The 17,161-nt window shown below is 30.7% G+C and overlaps 1 protein-coding gene across 2 annotated transcripts in view; it reads left to right on the top strand.

Moving 5' to 3' along the window:
• Positions 1-17,161, top strand: part of LOC140436894 (fatty acyl-CoA reductase wat-like) — a 208,130-nt gene that overhangs the window by 16,921 nt on the left and 174,048 nt on the right. The window contains exon 1 of one of the 2 annotated variants that reach the window (XM_072526057.1): positions 15,481-15,547. The exons of the other annotated variant lie outside the window; for it this stretch is intronic. The gene's annotated coding sequence lies outside the window, so the exon portion shown is untranslated. Of the gene's footprint in view, positions 1-15,480; positions 15,548-17,161 lie in introns of those variants that run through there. 2 annotated transcript variants of the gene reach the window in all.

Genomic DNA, 17,161 nt, shown 5'->3' with positions numbered 1-17,161 from the left:
AGGCATCTCGACCTGTGATATTTAAAAATAAAAAAACGGGCAACTTTGGTGTTCCAGACGGCTGAGAAATGTAGGACCACATTTACCAGATGTTCAAAAGAATTATACAAGATGCAGATTTTGCTCAACAAAAAAAGAAGAAAAATGAACGAACATTATATGTAGTTATTGTCAAGTAGCTTTATGCCCAAAACAATGTTTTAAATCATTCCACACTGCTGTAGTTGAGACCTAAATTAGTTTTGTCACCCATATATGCATTTTTGTATTTTTGAATTAATAAATTGTTTCACAAACTGTATAAGGGTAATTAATTTCCCACCTACAAAATTTTTTTAAAGAACAACGGGAAAATAGTTCCCACCACTATTTTTTTATTACTTTTTCAAATTATTTTATATTTCAACAAAAATATGTTTTATTTACCTTCTTTAGATACCAAAAGTATATAAACAAACAAATTAATTCTCCTTATATCCCATGTCTTATTAAGGGTTAAGAGCTTTTTATGGTGTTATATTTATTATTATATCATATTTTTATAATCTTGACAAAGGTTAGGGTTTCCTGCCGAAACGTTGATTTCTATGAAATTTTCTATTTCTATAAAATCTAGTTCCACATGTAATATAATTTATTGAACCTAAACCCAAGAAAAACTAATTTTATATGATATTATATATATATATATATATATATATATATATATATATATATATATATATATATATATATATACATATATATATATATATATATATATATATATATATATATATATATATATATATATATATATATATATATATATAGGCTGGTCCTTAAGTAATTGTACAAAAAGAAACTGCAGATTCTACATTTTAAAATATTACGATTTAAACCAAATTGCTTTAATAAAATGTTGATATTAAGATACAGGGTGTTAAAGTGGAAATTTAAAATTATATTTTTCGCTATAACTTTTATGTTTGTAAATATTATGTATAAGAGTTTACAACTGGATACTATTAAATATGAGAAATTATAAGTTGATGCATATTCTGATATAGCTGATAGAGGGCGCCACATATGCCACATATGTGGCATACATTTGCACTTAACTTTTTTGCTCTTCAAGTTACCGCTATTTGTGATAAAAAATCTTAAAGATAGATTATTTTTACAAAAGGAAGGTATACCGGTTAATAACCTCAGAACTTAACAGTTTTCGAGATAATCGAAGTTTACAAATCAACTGCATAATTCTGATTTAACGCAATTACTCCAGGCAACGAAAGAAAAATAGACATGAACATTAATACTTTTGAATTTTGTTATAAAATACATTTAATAAAGTTAATAGTTGACGAAACATTAAATAAAATAAATATATCAACAGTATAATTAACAATAGGATTTGACAAAATAATAGAATAATATGATCTTACATCAAACAATTTACGTTTTATATTAAATTAAAGTCATAATCAAAACATTTTATTTACAAACCGAATTAAAAAAACGTTAAACTAAATAACATTAAATTTTTTATCAAAGTAAGTGTTCGATATGTCCACCATTTTCTTTAATTCATTCGTCAATACATTCTATAAAATATCGTCTTCTATTAAATAGCATCATTGTTTCTAAAGAAACTGCTGCAGTATTTAAGTAGCTAAAGTATTATAAGTAGTTAAGTATGCTAATAATAATTAGTATGCTAAAGTATTATAAGTATAAGAATAAGTATTATTTTGGGATTTTTATGAATTAAATAATTATATTAATATCTCACCACAAGACCAAGGAATATGACTACCACGAACAATCAAACGTTCAGGAAAGTTGTATTTAAGTATGTTCTTACTGCCCTCTCTCTATAATGTGGTTTTTTCGGATGTTTCCCTGGATTTACAAAATATTTTTATCGTGTTTATTCAACTATACAACTAAAATTGGATTACACAAAATAAAAAACTAAAAACATTAAAATGTGTTGAGTGCCCGAGAAGTGAATGTCATTTTGCGTTTTAGGTCTGTCTCTCACTCGTACCTTTGCAAGCGTAGCAATTTGGCGGTCATTTCGTCTCCTCGCCCCGGACCTTCTTCTAGCTGTCGCGAAGAATCCAGAGTCGGGTTCGCAGTTCTGCTGCCTACCCATGTTTAAAATAAAATAAATGAATACAGTTAGGATGGAGTCTTAACAGTGGTGATGTACCATCTTGCATAAACCACATATTTCGCCTTAAGTTTGATGACAATTCTTCCAATAAATCAATAAAATCATTTTATAAAAAATGTAAATAAATCTCACAATTCAAATTACAAGGTAACTCGCATGTCCGTAAAAAATAATTACCAATGGTTCCAAACCACACGTTTATTTAAAATTTATGTTTAAAATGCATGTCGTGGTAAAGAAAATGGTGGACATATCGAACACTTACTTTGACAAAAAGTTTAATGTTATTTAGTTTATCTATTTCTTAATGTGGTTTGTAAATAAAATGTTTTGATTATGATTTTAATTTAATACAAAACGTAAAATGTTTGATGTAAAATTCTGTTATTCTGCTATTTTGTCAAATACTATTATGAATCATCCTGCTGATATATTTATTTTATTTATTATTTCGTTAACTAATAACTTTATTAAAGGTATTTTGTACCAAAATTCAGAAGTATTGAGGTTTTTCTCTAATTTTCTTTGGTTGCCTGGAGTAATTGCGTTAAATCAGAATTATGCAGTTGATTTGTAAAATGCGATTTTAAAGTTATTAACAGGTATACCTTTTTTTTTGTTAAAATAATGTATCTTTATTATTTTTTATCACGAATACCGGTAACTTAAAAAGCAAAAAAGTTAAGTGCAAATGTATGGCACATATGTGGCATATGTGGCGCCCTCTATCATTTATTTATTAAACTATGCATCAAATTATAATTCCTAATATTTAATAGTACCCAGTTGTAAATTTTTATACATTAATGTCCACAAATATGAAAGTTATAGAGAAAAATAAAATTTTAAATTTCCACTTTAACACCCTGTATCTTTCTTAATATCAACATTTTATTACAGCAATTCGGCTTAAATCGTAATATTTTAAAGTGTAGAATCTACGGTTTTTTTTTGTACAATTACTTAAGGACCACCCTGTTTATATATATATATATATATATATATATATATATATATATATATATATATATATATATATATATATATATATATATATATATATATATATATATATATATATATATTATATATATATATATATATATATATATATATATATATATATATATATATATATATATATATATATATATATATATATATATATATATATATATATATATATATATATATTATACCTATATATAGGTATATAATTATATACAGTCTGTCCCAAACCCTTCTTTCAGTGCGTCACTAATTTTGACGTCATATAGGATTTTAAGAATGTCGAGAATTATTGCATGACATTTTAGTTAAATTTGACAGTTGCAGGATGGTAATCTGTCTTTTTCTAATTGAAAATAATTTAATAATTTGAATATTAGTCTTTGTTATTTTTCGATATATCTCGGCATATTTAAAATATTTTTATGACAATAAATACAAAATTAAATTTTCACTGTAAAATGTCTGATAATACTAACCTGGAATGACAATTATCATTTTATCAGTCAACATTGTGAAAGTACTGTCACGATCGAGACAGTCTGCGTCAAATTATATTTATGCGCAACATTGATTGGATATCTATTTAGCGTATTCTAAACTCCAACCAATTATACATCCGTAAGTAGAATTAGCTTTACGATAAATAATTTTTTAAGTTCTATGTATAATAATCACAGACCCACGTTTTTTTCTGTCACTTCTAGAATTCGATCAACTATGACGCACTGAAAGAACTATTACTAATACAACTATTTAACTTTTGCTTAAAAGTTTTGGCAAATTTGACATTTTCGATAAACACTTTATTTTATTTTATAAATATTACATTTTAAATTAAATTTCATGTTTACACTTTAAAAAAAAATTTAACATGAATTCAAAAATTTATATCTGACATCGACAGATGACATCTGGCAGCTATCTTAGAATAGGAGTGGTTTATGATCGTATCTCAAATATCTGTCAGAGTGCATTTAAAAAATAACTCAATTTATTAAATTATGATTCATATCGGAAACATCTTTGATGTCAGTCTTATTATTGATAGAATTTGGATCTTTTTTGTGTGAATCATCTGTAATATGCATCTTTTGTTGTAATTTTGTTCTTTTTCCAAAAATCTGTATATTTTCAAAATCAAAAGAATGGCTATTTTCTAGAGAATGTTTGGCCAGGGCTATTGTGTTTAATGCATTGGTTTGTACACTATGTTTGTGTGCAACAACTCTTCTATGTAGGTATTGGTTATTCAACATAATATATTGGGCAAACAGTGAGAAGAAAACTTTAAAATGAATTTCATATTAAAACCAGATATGTAACAGAAATTTGTATGCATAAAAGGTTTAGGTACTATTTTATCCATTTGAAAGCTGTATATTTGAAATGATTCAACCGTTCTAATCTACAGAAACATTCTGTAACCTAGCAAGAGATTAAAATGAAGACAGCTTTAAAGATAAGTTGTTAAATGAAGACAATATACAACTTTCTGAAGTTGAATATGTTTGAGCTAACCCTATAATAATATATGGAGAAACCTCAAAAGAACCGTTAATATACATATATCATTTTTTATCCGTGTACAAGTAAGAAGTTTATTATTTGAAAAACAAATTTTTATCTTGCTGCAAATTTGGTAATCGGTAAAAAATATAATACAACACTCGAGCTTTCCCAACAAATAAATTGCCAAACTAGAATAATGCTGGTTTTTATACGTAGATCAATTTTACGCAAAAGTTCAGTGATTCTCCAAAAGTGACTTAAGTATTTGTTTGAAAAGTTGTACAACAGACTATATTATCATTTTGTTTACGTCCTTGCTTAAATAGGAGGAAGTCAGAAAAATTCAATGGAGTGACTGTAGGTGGCAATCGATTAGATCCCCCGTTTCATGGTGACAGGCAAAATCACTAGTAATTTATAAATACCTAAAACCAAAAGTATTCCTAAACTATGTAAACCTAGTACATGTTCTTTCCACACTATTTTTTATGTGAGATTTTCATCATTATTTTTCCTTTTTACACTATTCAACGTTTACTATTGCCATTCCGTGACTTCCATATGTCTTACAATCTATCCTTTACACATCATAGACCAGTAAATGAACCTGAAATTCAGTGATACTCTGTGTCACCACCGAATTGCATCAAAATTTGGATTTGTTCACCCTCCACTTCACTTTTGGACACAAGCCGTAGGTTGATTTTTATTTTTTAGGGGTAAAAACTACCCTATTATAAAAAATTGTATAGTTGTAAATTAAAGCGGGTAATTGATTCAAATCATCTTTTAACGAAGTGAATGAATGTCAATTATCATTAAACAACATAATTTAAGATTTTATCATAGTTTAACCTATCAGAAAAAATTGTATAATTGTAAATTAAAGCGGGTAATTGAGTCAAATCATCTTTTAACGAAGTGAATAAATATTAGTTATCATTAAATAACATAATTTAACATTGTATCACAGTTTTACCCTTAAATCTCATCTCCTAGATTAGTTATAATTAAAACAATGTCATTGAATACCTTGTCTCCACTGACTTGCATGGAAATTTTTATTTAGGTTATACTTACGCTCCACTTCAAAATTGGACTTGCCTTGTGCCTTGGTTGCTTTTTATTATTTAGGGATGAAACGACTCCTATTAGAAAAAAATCATAATGCATACTTAAAGATTGGCACAATTTTATTAAGCATATCCTCTTGCTTTCACAATAAAAAATACCTAGACAATATTTTCGCCAGAAGACTAATAGCAAAATAAAAATTCATGGTTTTTTTAATGTAAGCATAGAGGCTTATGATGCTTGCATTTATTTTCGAGTTTTTATTCTGACAATGATATTTCTTCTACTTTAGTATCCTCAAAATGTGAAGTCACCTTGGTAAGGATGGATAAGGATGAAAATATATCCTGGTAAGGACTGTAGAGTCCATGTGGTACGTACGGCTTCCGGAGAGTTTATCCGTTACATTTCAAAGGTTTTCTTGTTACCAAATAAATCTTAACCTTAAAACATTGTACTGATTTCTAGTTCTGTTACATTCTTCCTAAAACTTTGCTTTTTCTGTTCCTGTTACTGTGTGCTTTAGTTGAAGCAGGGATGCTTCAACTGGGGGGATTGTTGTAATTTTATTTAATCATTTATATTATTTTTATTTATTATACCCTAAAAATTATATGCGAGACTCTTATAATCTTCCAGAAGAAAAACTTCAATGACAACTTTATTTTTGTCGACACAGACCAAAAAATATAATTATATAATATAATATATTATAAATATAATAATATAATATAATAATAAAGTGATTAATTTCTTTCATTTCTCTACCTACCACAATGGAAAGTGGCTGAAATAACACCTACTTTAAAACAAGGTAAACCACCTTAAAGGGTGGAATTATACCGCCCCATCAACCTACTCCCAGTGGTCTCTAAAAGATTCAAAAATATTTTACTAACAAGACTATCACGTCTCCTAGAAGACACGGGAATAATTCCAACTCAACAATTTGGATTTAAGCATAAACATTGTACCATTCAACAAGTACATCGAATAGGAAACAGAATCCATAAAGAACTCGAGGCGTATAGGTATTAATCCGCCCTGTTCATAGATATAAGACAAGTGTTTGACAAGGTTTGGCACCAGGGGTTGCTCTATAAGCTGAAGAGCTGTTTACCTCTAGACTATTACACACAACTAAAGTAATACCTTACAAATAGACGTTTTAGAGTCAAATACGACAACTAAATAATATAACTCCAACCCATAACAGCGGAAGTCTCACAGGGAAGTGTACTAGGTCCTGTCTTGTACCTACTCTACACTGGCGACCTTTCAACATCACCTGCGATAACAAAAACTACATTTGCAGATGATAAGGCGATCTTATATCCCAGCAAGAACCCACAAGAACTCCTGTAAAATAACATAAATGAAGTCAAAAAATGGTTTAAATAAAAAGAGAATTAAACCAAATAAATGAGCAGAAGTCGATACATGTAACATTTACAACCCGTAGAGGTTCATCTCCACCTGTATGTATTGACCGCAAAGAAATACCACATAAAGATGATGTAAAGTACCTTACCGGCAACCGCGTATTATTACTCCTTGTTTTACTCAAGGTATTCATTTTATTCAGACTAGGTCGACCAGGGGCCTGTACATATTTAAAATATTATGTAAATGTTGTCTCACTACTCTGTAGGAGTAAAAATAGAAAACCCATCTAAAAATATGTCAAATCTTGAATAGAAATCAAAGTGTGTCATAAATTTTGCATAAAAAAGTTGGATTATTGTCAAATTTATTCCAGTTAAAGTCAACACCCTGTATAGTGATATAATTTTATATATATTACTGTAAACTAAACGATAGTATCGTCTATTTTTAATCAATATATACTGAAGAAGGCAAATAGTTATTGTATAATTTAATCTAATTATTTTATATGATAATACAAGGCCTATATTATATTTAAAGTTAATTAATGGGTACAGGATTGACCTCATCTAGTTTCTTTTTTTAATGCCTATTATTAAACATGGATTAAAATAAGTTTTCAGGCTTCTTATTATATACTTTCAATATTTTACAAATTAAGTATTTTAAATTACCATAATTCCACAATTACAATTAAGTATTACCATAATGTTTACAGTCCGCCCTGTCCTTTGTGACAGGAGTAATACAGTAATTTTCATTTGTCTTTTTTTACCATGAATCTTATTACTATAAGCCGTATCTTTCGTGTTCACTGCCGGATATAATCTTTTGTGTCTAATGACGTTCTATTCTTCGTATATCGTATATCAGTCACGTCAGTTGTCAATACCGGTTTCGATATTCATGATGCCCTTATTCTAATTATTATTTAATCCATCTAATGAGTCTTGTTAGGGCTTGTAGATCTCCATTCTGCGTTTGTTATTTTTTAATCCATCTCGTGTATTCATATCTTTCTGCGAATCACCGTATTTTTAGGTGGTACGTAACTAATTGGTACTCATATAACTGATCTTTTAAATACTATCGATAATATGATTGCCACTATTTTGGAGCAGTTCAAAATTGACGAAGAAGAACACGATGGTAAAGATGGTAATGAAAGAACAAATGAGAACAACAATATTAATTGGTACATACCGGATGGCAGCTACATAAAACGATTTTCATTTGTCGAGCCAACGTTCCACATATAGAACTATATTCTTCACGGTTATCTTGATAAGGGACCATATAAATTCTTGAAACTTTTATTTACAGATAAGATTATTGCTAAGATAGAAGAAGAAACCAATAGATATTTAGTGCAAAAGAAAACCAAAACAAAATATAAAAGCTCCCGTTTGAAATGGTGGCGCGATACAAGAACTTAAGAAATTGAAAATGTTTAGTGCCATGTGAATGGGATTATGTTGCTATCCAAAAATCACAAATTATTGGTCCAAAAGTCCTTTCTACAAAAATAACCTAATGCACCACATGGGTAGAAATCGTTTTAAATAATTAATATTACGAGTCATTCATTTCAACAATAATGAATCTATAAATCTGGATCCTAATGATAGAATAAGAAAATTGACGCCTCTTATATCTATGCTAAACAAGAGATATCAAGATGTTCTTGTACCAAAAAAAAATTATGTTTGAGACAATTGTGACATTTCGGGGACGATTATCTTTCGGGTAGTATGTCAAAAATAAACGCCATAAATATGGAGTCAAGTTGTACAAACTATGTTTGAAAGGAGAATACACTTTTGACCTTAACATATACTGCGGGAAAAATACTTATCCACTGGAGCCTCTGCAGGTATAGTTTTACATCTCACACAAAACTTGCTTGAAAGTGGTCGTACGATTTGCACCGTCCATTTTGACACAACTATTACTTTGGTTCATAAGCTTCTGCAACATAAAACTTAGTTGTAACAGTATGACCAAATCGAAAATTTAATTGTAAAGACAAAGCAAAATTACAGAAAGGTGAAATATGTGTCAGATAAAGTGATACGGGAATGTTGATGATAAAGTTAAAAGATAAGCGCGAGGTCTTGACTCTTAGCACCAAACATGCTGATACTATGAAAACTGTTAAAAATATATGGGGAAGTAATGTTAAAAAACCTGAACTCATAGTCGGGTAAAATAAATTTAACTCAACTATGAGGCTCGAAAAGCACTGATTAATGATGTCAGGAATTTGTTTTCTAAAACTAAAACACCTCTGTCCCTTCTGAAACAAGTTAATGTAATATATCATATACCTTGTGCTGAGTGTGACTCATGTTACATCGGTCAGACAGGGAGATCACTGAGAGGGCGTCTTACGACACACCGCAGTGATATTAAGTTATCTAAGAATGCTATTAACTCTAAGCACGAAGTGAACATTAATGAAGTTAAATTCTTGGCACCAAATGCAAACTCGTTAAACGACAGTTTTTAGAAATGTGTTCAATATTAAAACACCCAAATACTCTTAATAAGAGAACCGACATTAGTAACTTGAGCCAAATTTATCATGCATTAATTTTCCAGAATTAGGCTTAATATGTTGTTTACTTTAAATTGTCCCTTAAGGTGTTTTCATCACATTTTCATATTTAATAAATTCAAATAAAAATAAAAATAAATTATCCTTTTCTTATTAACTTAGATTCATCAACTTACATTTTATTAACTATTTGGTCAATATCACTTTTACATACTTAAAGTAATTGTTCCTTTTGATTAACTTGTTTGGTAAAATTTTAAATTGAAATTGATTCATAGAATCTTTTTCATTCACAGTTCCAAATGCTATGAACCTTGGACTGTGGAAGTTGAATTAATCTTCACCTGTTGGCTGGCTAACCAGTGACATCATAAATATTATAATATATGATATTTTGGATTGACCTCGCATGCTTTGTTCTTTGTTAACAAATCAATCTCTGGGGGGAAAATGGTGATCTTAACCACCTTTTCCTTTCATTTTTTGGCTTTTTAACGACAAGTTGTCAACCAAATTTATCACATCCTATGAATGTACCGCTCTATTGTATTAGAGGTTGGTATTTTGCCTTGCTGTTCTGTCATTTTGACCTCAAGGCCATATCTATTCACGTTGTTTGCGTGGGTGTTTAACCTGTAAATTCATTTACCTGCGAGATTCAGTAAGCTTCAGACTGGTAACTTCATTTTTTATCTTTATTACTATATTAATCTTAAATAATTCAATAATGTTACCTAAAGTCAAAATTAAAATTTAACCGATTATAAATAAATTGTTGGAAGTGCATTCTCATGATCTTTCTAGTTCTTTACACATAAAAAAAACCTTAATGTTTTTTACATAAGTTTTTATAATAACTTTTTTATATACATGTATGATTATCACATGTTGTTTTGCTGTGCTAATTTTGTTAATTTGTAAACTATACCTAGTTTCAATTAATTGTTTTATACAACTTTAACTCTAAATGTCCAGTTTCGTAAGCTTATTCATATTTTTAACATCATTGACTGCTACATGTCTTTGTAAGGTAACACACATTTTTAACTTCTTTATGGATGTTTGGTTTCATATTGTTCTTTTTAGATGAACTGATGATGCTTTCTGAGCAGAAAGCGAAACGACTTCAATAAATAGATGAAGTAGCCACCTTCTTTGTCTTTTATTTCTCCACTTTGACTGAAAAACCCACCACTCTTGGAGTGTACCTTAGTTTATTATATACACATATATATATATATATATATATATATATATATATATATATATACATATATATATATATATATATATATATATATATATATATATATATATATATATATATATATATATATATATATATATATATATATAACTCTGCCGGGGGGTTATGAACACCAGGAAAAGGTTAATTGAGTAGTTCAGGAGCCGCGTTCATGCCCACATTCGGTTTCAAGCCCGGATAAAAGAGGACTGCAAACCTAGAGGAACGAGAGGCGTTCTAAGAATAATTTCAAACCATCCTGGATGAAATACCTTGAAGAACCCTTAATATTTATTGGTTACTTTAATGCACAAATCGGACATGAAATAATTTCAAGAGTAAGACAAAGAGAACTCATGGCAAATCTCTGTGCTTTTAACGAACTGAGAATCAATAATACATTTTTCGACCATAAGCTCCAGTATAAATATACATTTGGAAACTCCAGGGGCACCAATATATGATTGATTTTATAGTCATTAATAGACAAATCCACCCAAAGCAGATTATAAATATCGAAACTTTAAACTCAGTAATAATCACTGTGGAACAAGTCTACAAGATAAATGTACCAAAGGAGGCAACCACAGAAGAAAGAGCTGAAACAAATAGACGACATCGAAGTTTTAAACCAAAGCTGGGAGAAAATTAAAAACAACATTGAAGAAGCAGCAACAAAGGCTCTAGGAAAACGCAAAGTCATACTGAACAAAAAAACCAACAATAATATACCATGGTTCAAAAAAGAAATAAAAGAGAAACGTAAAGAGAAACAAGAGGCCTACACAAAGTACAAAACATCAATTACTCCAGAATTCCTAGACACCTATAGAAGAATACGAAACGAAACAAAGCAGTTGGTAACAAAAACAAAAAACGAACACTGGGAACAGTTTACAAAAAGGATGGAAAGCGACTTCTACGGTACACAAAAACCAATATGGAGATTCATAAGAAACCAACGGAAAGAAATGTCAGAATTGAAGGAATACAATACCATACCAGCAAACGAATGAGAAAGATACCTGACGGAACTGTTTAAATGAAAGAAAAATAATAATCAACACAATAACGTACCTGAATTAAGACACGAAATAAAAATCAGTTTTCAGGAAGTAGAGATAGCCATAAATTTACTTAAACACGGAGGAGAAAGTATAACCCTAGAGATGACAAAACTTATACAAAAACTAATATTGCACTGCAAGATACCAGACGCATGGAGAAACAGTATAATGATACCAATGTTCGGAAAAAGATATAAAGAAGACCATAACAATAATAGAGATATAAATCCACTGAACACCGCACTTAAGCTTACCACAAAAGTTCTAATCAATAAAATGAATAAACTAACAACTTTATCACATGAACAACAAGAATTCAGATCCGGAAGATCCTGCGTAGACGCCGTATTTGTACTAAGACAAATCACAGAAAAGGCCATATAGTACAATAAACCAGCATATCTATGTTTCATAGACCTGACAAAGGCTTTCGATCGCATCCAAGTCGAAGACGTCTGACACCTACTGTATAAAAGAAACATACCAATCAATATTATTTCCCATCGAAAACATTTACTTACATAATCTAATACGGGCAAAGATAAATGGAAAATAACACAGTGTATACAAGTACAAAGCGGAGTCAAATAGAGTGACTCGTTAAGCCAACTTCTCTTTAATATAATAATGGACGAAATAATACAAACAGTACATAAAGGTCATGGTTACAGAATGGGGAACAAAGATATCCAAATATTATGTTATGCAGACGAGGCCGCATTAATCGCCGAAACAGAAGACGAGCTCGAAGATTAACACATATCTTCAATACAACAGCCAAGAAATACAATATGATAATATCAGCAGAAAAAACCAAATGTATGACATCTAAATACCCACTACAATGTAAAATCAAAATGGATGGGAAAATAATAAAGCAGGAAGCAAAGTTTAGATATCTGGGAAAAGATATAACTAGTTACGGAGATGTTGAAGAAGAAGTATGACAACAAAGCTTGAAAGCAAGTAAAACGGCGGGATCTATAACACAATCTGGAAGAACAAACACCTAAGACAAGACACAAAAACAAGAATCTATATAGCAGCAATTAGACCTATACTAACATTCCCGGCAGAGACAAGATCTGGCACATCTAAAACGAGACGACAGAGCTGAAAATACTCCGACGAATATCAGGAAAAAGCCTGTTGGATAGGGAGAGAAGCGAAAACATAAGAAGAGCATGCAATAAAGAAGACATAAATGGATGGGTGACAAAACAGAAACAGAAGTGGAACGAACACATTAGTAGAATGGCAAAGGATAGAAATAGTACGAATAGCTCGAGATAAGTCGCCAAGTGGACGAAGAAGTATTGGCAGACCAAGAAAAAGATGGTGCGATAATTTAAATGATTTATGAGAATGAAATGAATGAGAATGAAAATAGAGGATTTTTTATTTGGTGGAAATTTAGAATAGGTAGATATATTAGGTTAGGTTAGGAAAAAAGAAAAAATAAAGAAGTAATACAGAGCATAAAACCTGAAGACTGGGAAGAGTATTTCAAAGGACTTTTGGTAGAGAATAGACTCGAATTTCAGGAACATAGAAATCAAAACCAAGATAGAATTTCAATAGTTGGCTCGCCAATAAGATTAACAACAGAGGAAATTAAAAATGTATGTAAACAGTTGAAGAGGAACAAAGCACCCGGACAGGAGATATACCCGGAGAATTGTTTAGGTACGGACCGAACAAATTGTACGAATGTCTTCGACAACTTTTTCAAGAATGCATAAACACAAGTGAAATCCCTACGGAATGGAAGATATCATACCTCATCACTATACATAAAAAGGGTGATAAAAATAATTGTAAAAATTACCGAGGAATAACTGTAACCGGATCTATGAGTCGAATATATGGAAAGAGGTTAAAGAACCGAATCGAGAGAGAATACTTAGATTATAAAGCAGAAGAATAAGCAGGATTTCGTACGGGTCGATCTACTATTGACCACATTTTCTCCTTAACCCAGATAATAGAAAAAAAGATGGCAAGAAATCAAGAGATTCATATGTTGTTCGTCGACCTACGGAAAGCCTACGACAGCGTTTCACTGAAGAAGCTGTGACAATCAATGGAAAGCACGAATACTAATATAGAATTAATAAAAGCCGTCAAAGTGCTATACAACCAACCAATAACAAAGATAAAAGCAGGGACACAAATAACAACAGGATCTATAACATCAAAAGGATTAAAGCAAGGATGTTGCTTGTCTCCCACTTTATTTAAAATATACCTCGAAAGTGATTTAAAAAGATGGAAACAAAAATGCAGGACAATGGGGATACCGCTCACCAATGCTATGGTATATACGCTTAACTTTGCAGACGATCAAGTAATAATGGCTCAAGATTATAACGATTTAAACTATATGGCACGAAAATTAATTGAAGAGTATGATATATGGGGCCTAGAAGTAAATAAAAAGAAAACCGAATACCTGTGCATTGGAGCAGAACAAAAAGATCTCATACTAGACGATAACACTACGATAAAACACTGCTGTGACTACAAATACCTAGGTATCACTATTTCACAAGATGGAACATTAGACAAAGTCATAAGAGAGAGAAATACGTCAGGGAGAAAAGCCATCACAATGTTAAACACCATTTTATGGGACCAATCCATCAGCAAAGAAAATAAAAAGAGGATATATGAGACTATAGTAAAAAGTATCACTTTATACAGCTGTGAGGTATGGCCACTGAAAGAAAGAACACTGCCAACGCTGAAAGCGACGGAAATGGATTTTTGGAGAAGAGCCGCAGGAAGATCTAGAAGAGAAAGGATTACCAACGAACGCATTAGAGAAATAATGGGAATCAAACGAACAATCACAGATGACCTAACAACAAAACAACTTATCTGGTTCGGACACATACAAAGAATGGACGAACAACGAATGCCAAAAGAAATACTAAAGTAGCAACCAGAAGGAAAGAGAAAACGAGGTAGACCGAGAAAAAGTTGGAGCGAAGGAATAAATAAAGAACTGAGAGAGAGGGCCATAGAAGAAGATCTATGGAACAACCGGTCTAAGTGGCGATTGGAAGTCGGAAAACGGCGGAGAACGTTATAAACCGACAAGTAGTAGTAGTAGATATATTAGGACGAGTTAGTAAAAAAAATAATTTAAACTTTATTAAACTAAACTGAACAATGATTTGAATAGTTAATAAAAAAAATTGTTATTAGTGTATTAAGTTTTCTTTATAAAATAAAAATAAAAAAATGTAACGCAACAAGCACTTACAAAATGTTAAAAAAATATAAATGCAACAAATAGCTACAAAAACAAAATGAGATATTTTTATTGTAGTTCCCTACAGTTCTGACATACACTTGTGATATGCTCTTAACACATAAATGCATTACATTTGTAGCGGGAAAAACGAGTTTTTCTATTTTTTTTACAGCCGCAGTAGATGCACCTTCTAACAGGTAATGGCATTTCTTGATTTTTCAGTGCATTACTTCGGGTTAGTTCCATAAGTCTCAGCTTTAGCATCCTTGGAGAATTGGTAAGAGCTGCTCTCCTTTTCAAATGTAGATAAACCAATGCCTTTGCTAAATCTCTTAAAAAATTACACCCCTTTTTGTATTATTATAAGTAGTGACTATTACTGGCTTAGATTTATCACCACTGTTTATGTCAATATCATCATGATGGTGTATGTTATATACTAAAATCACATTTTAATATATAAGAAACGATTGTGATATATCTTGTATCACGAATAAGTTATTCTATGAATACAGAAACGAATTGAAGTTCTGGATTAAAGTAGAACCACCAAACCCAATTTACCGTATTATTGATATGAACCCGGTAAATAATAACTTAAAGCGTAAGGACCTCTGGCTTGCTTTTGACCGACTCTATCTCCCTCATTTGTTACGCCCGTTTATAAACTAATTACTAGCTCAAGTTCCTTGCTTTAATTTATTGCCAATATATATTAAACAAATAATCGTTACAGTTTAAATTAACAAGTGGCAAACAAACACATAGGCCACACATGCAACAATATTATTTGAGAAAATTAGCGCTCTCCACACGAGGCAATAAAATTAATTATTTAATGGTATCAAACATATTCCCAACGCAAAGAACAAAGTGGAATAGACTAAAATAGAGATACAAATGTCATAAAATATAAACATAATATTAAAAAAATGGTACTAAATATAATGACAATAGTCTTTGAATTAATCATCTACCATTACAGTGCAAATCTTTAAGTATGAATGTCAGATCTGATTCAAATTTTAAGTCAAATTCATATTGGTTGATGAAAAATATACTTATTGCGATAGACTTTTCAGCGTTAGTATTTTATCTCTGATTTAGTGTCCCCAGAATGGGAGCCAGTGTGGTTAGTTTGCGGTCGCCCCTTTGTATTGTCTTCTTGTCGGTATGTCCGTCGGTATAGTTATTAACAATGGATGACCATTGTTATTAACTATAACGACTGTATTTCCATAAAGTAATTATAAATATATGAGTCGTGTTTGGTGTTATTACTAATCATAGATTGGAAGTGCATATCTTATTCCAATGAGCTTGCTGCACTATGTATCTGATAACAGGATAAGTGCTGTTCTTTATTCTATCGTAAAGTTCATCTATGATGCAATGAGGTCTGGTATCTATGTTAATAATGGATACTGTAAAGCACGCCATTTTAGTACTGGATAATTGGATACACCTTTCACTATCTTCAACGAATAGTTCAATGGAGAATTCCGACCCATTACCATGAAGTAACCCATATTCGTTATATATTTGTCGTCATGACTGGCTTTGGTGTCTATTATGTGTTGCGGTCATATTTATACTTCTCGTGGTAAAACCGGTGCTGTCCTTTTTATTGACTTTGCTTTTTGTCTTGGCTTCACTATGTCAATAAAGTGTCTGTGGTTGTAATGTAAGTTCAGTATCCCCTTGCACATTTGGATGTATTCTTGTATAAATTTCATCACTTGTTGAGATATAGTTTGAATTCTAGGTTGATGTATTTCTTCTCTAATTGCTCAGCTTGGTACGCTACCGTGCTGAACCTTTGAGATATTTCTTGCAGTCCTTTTGTTAGTGGATCTTAAAACCTGTTAAGGTGTCTGTTTATCCTTGTCTC

The sequence above is a fragment of the Diabrotica undecimpunctata genome, chromosome 3, assembly GCF_040954645.1.
Source record: "Diabrotica undecimpunctata isolate CICGRU chromosome 3, icDiaUnde3, whole genome shotgun sequence".
In the NCBI taxonomy this organism is placed as follows: domain Eukaryota; kingdom Metazoa; phylum Arthropoda; class Insecta; order Coleoptera; family Chrysomelidae; genus Diabrotica; species Diabrotica undecimpunctata.
This window is presented reverse-complemented; position numbering and strand designations above follow the sequence as displayed.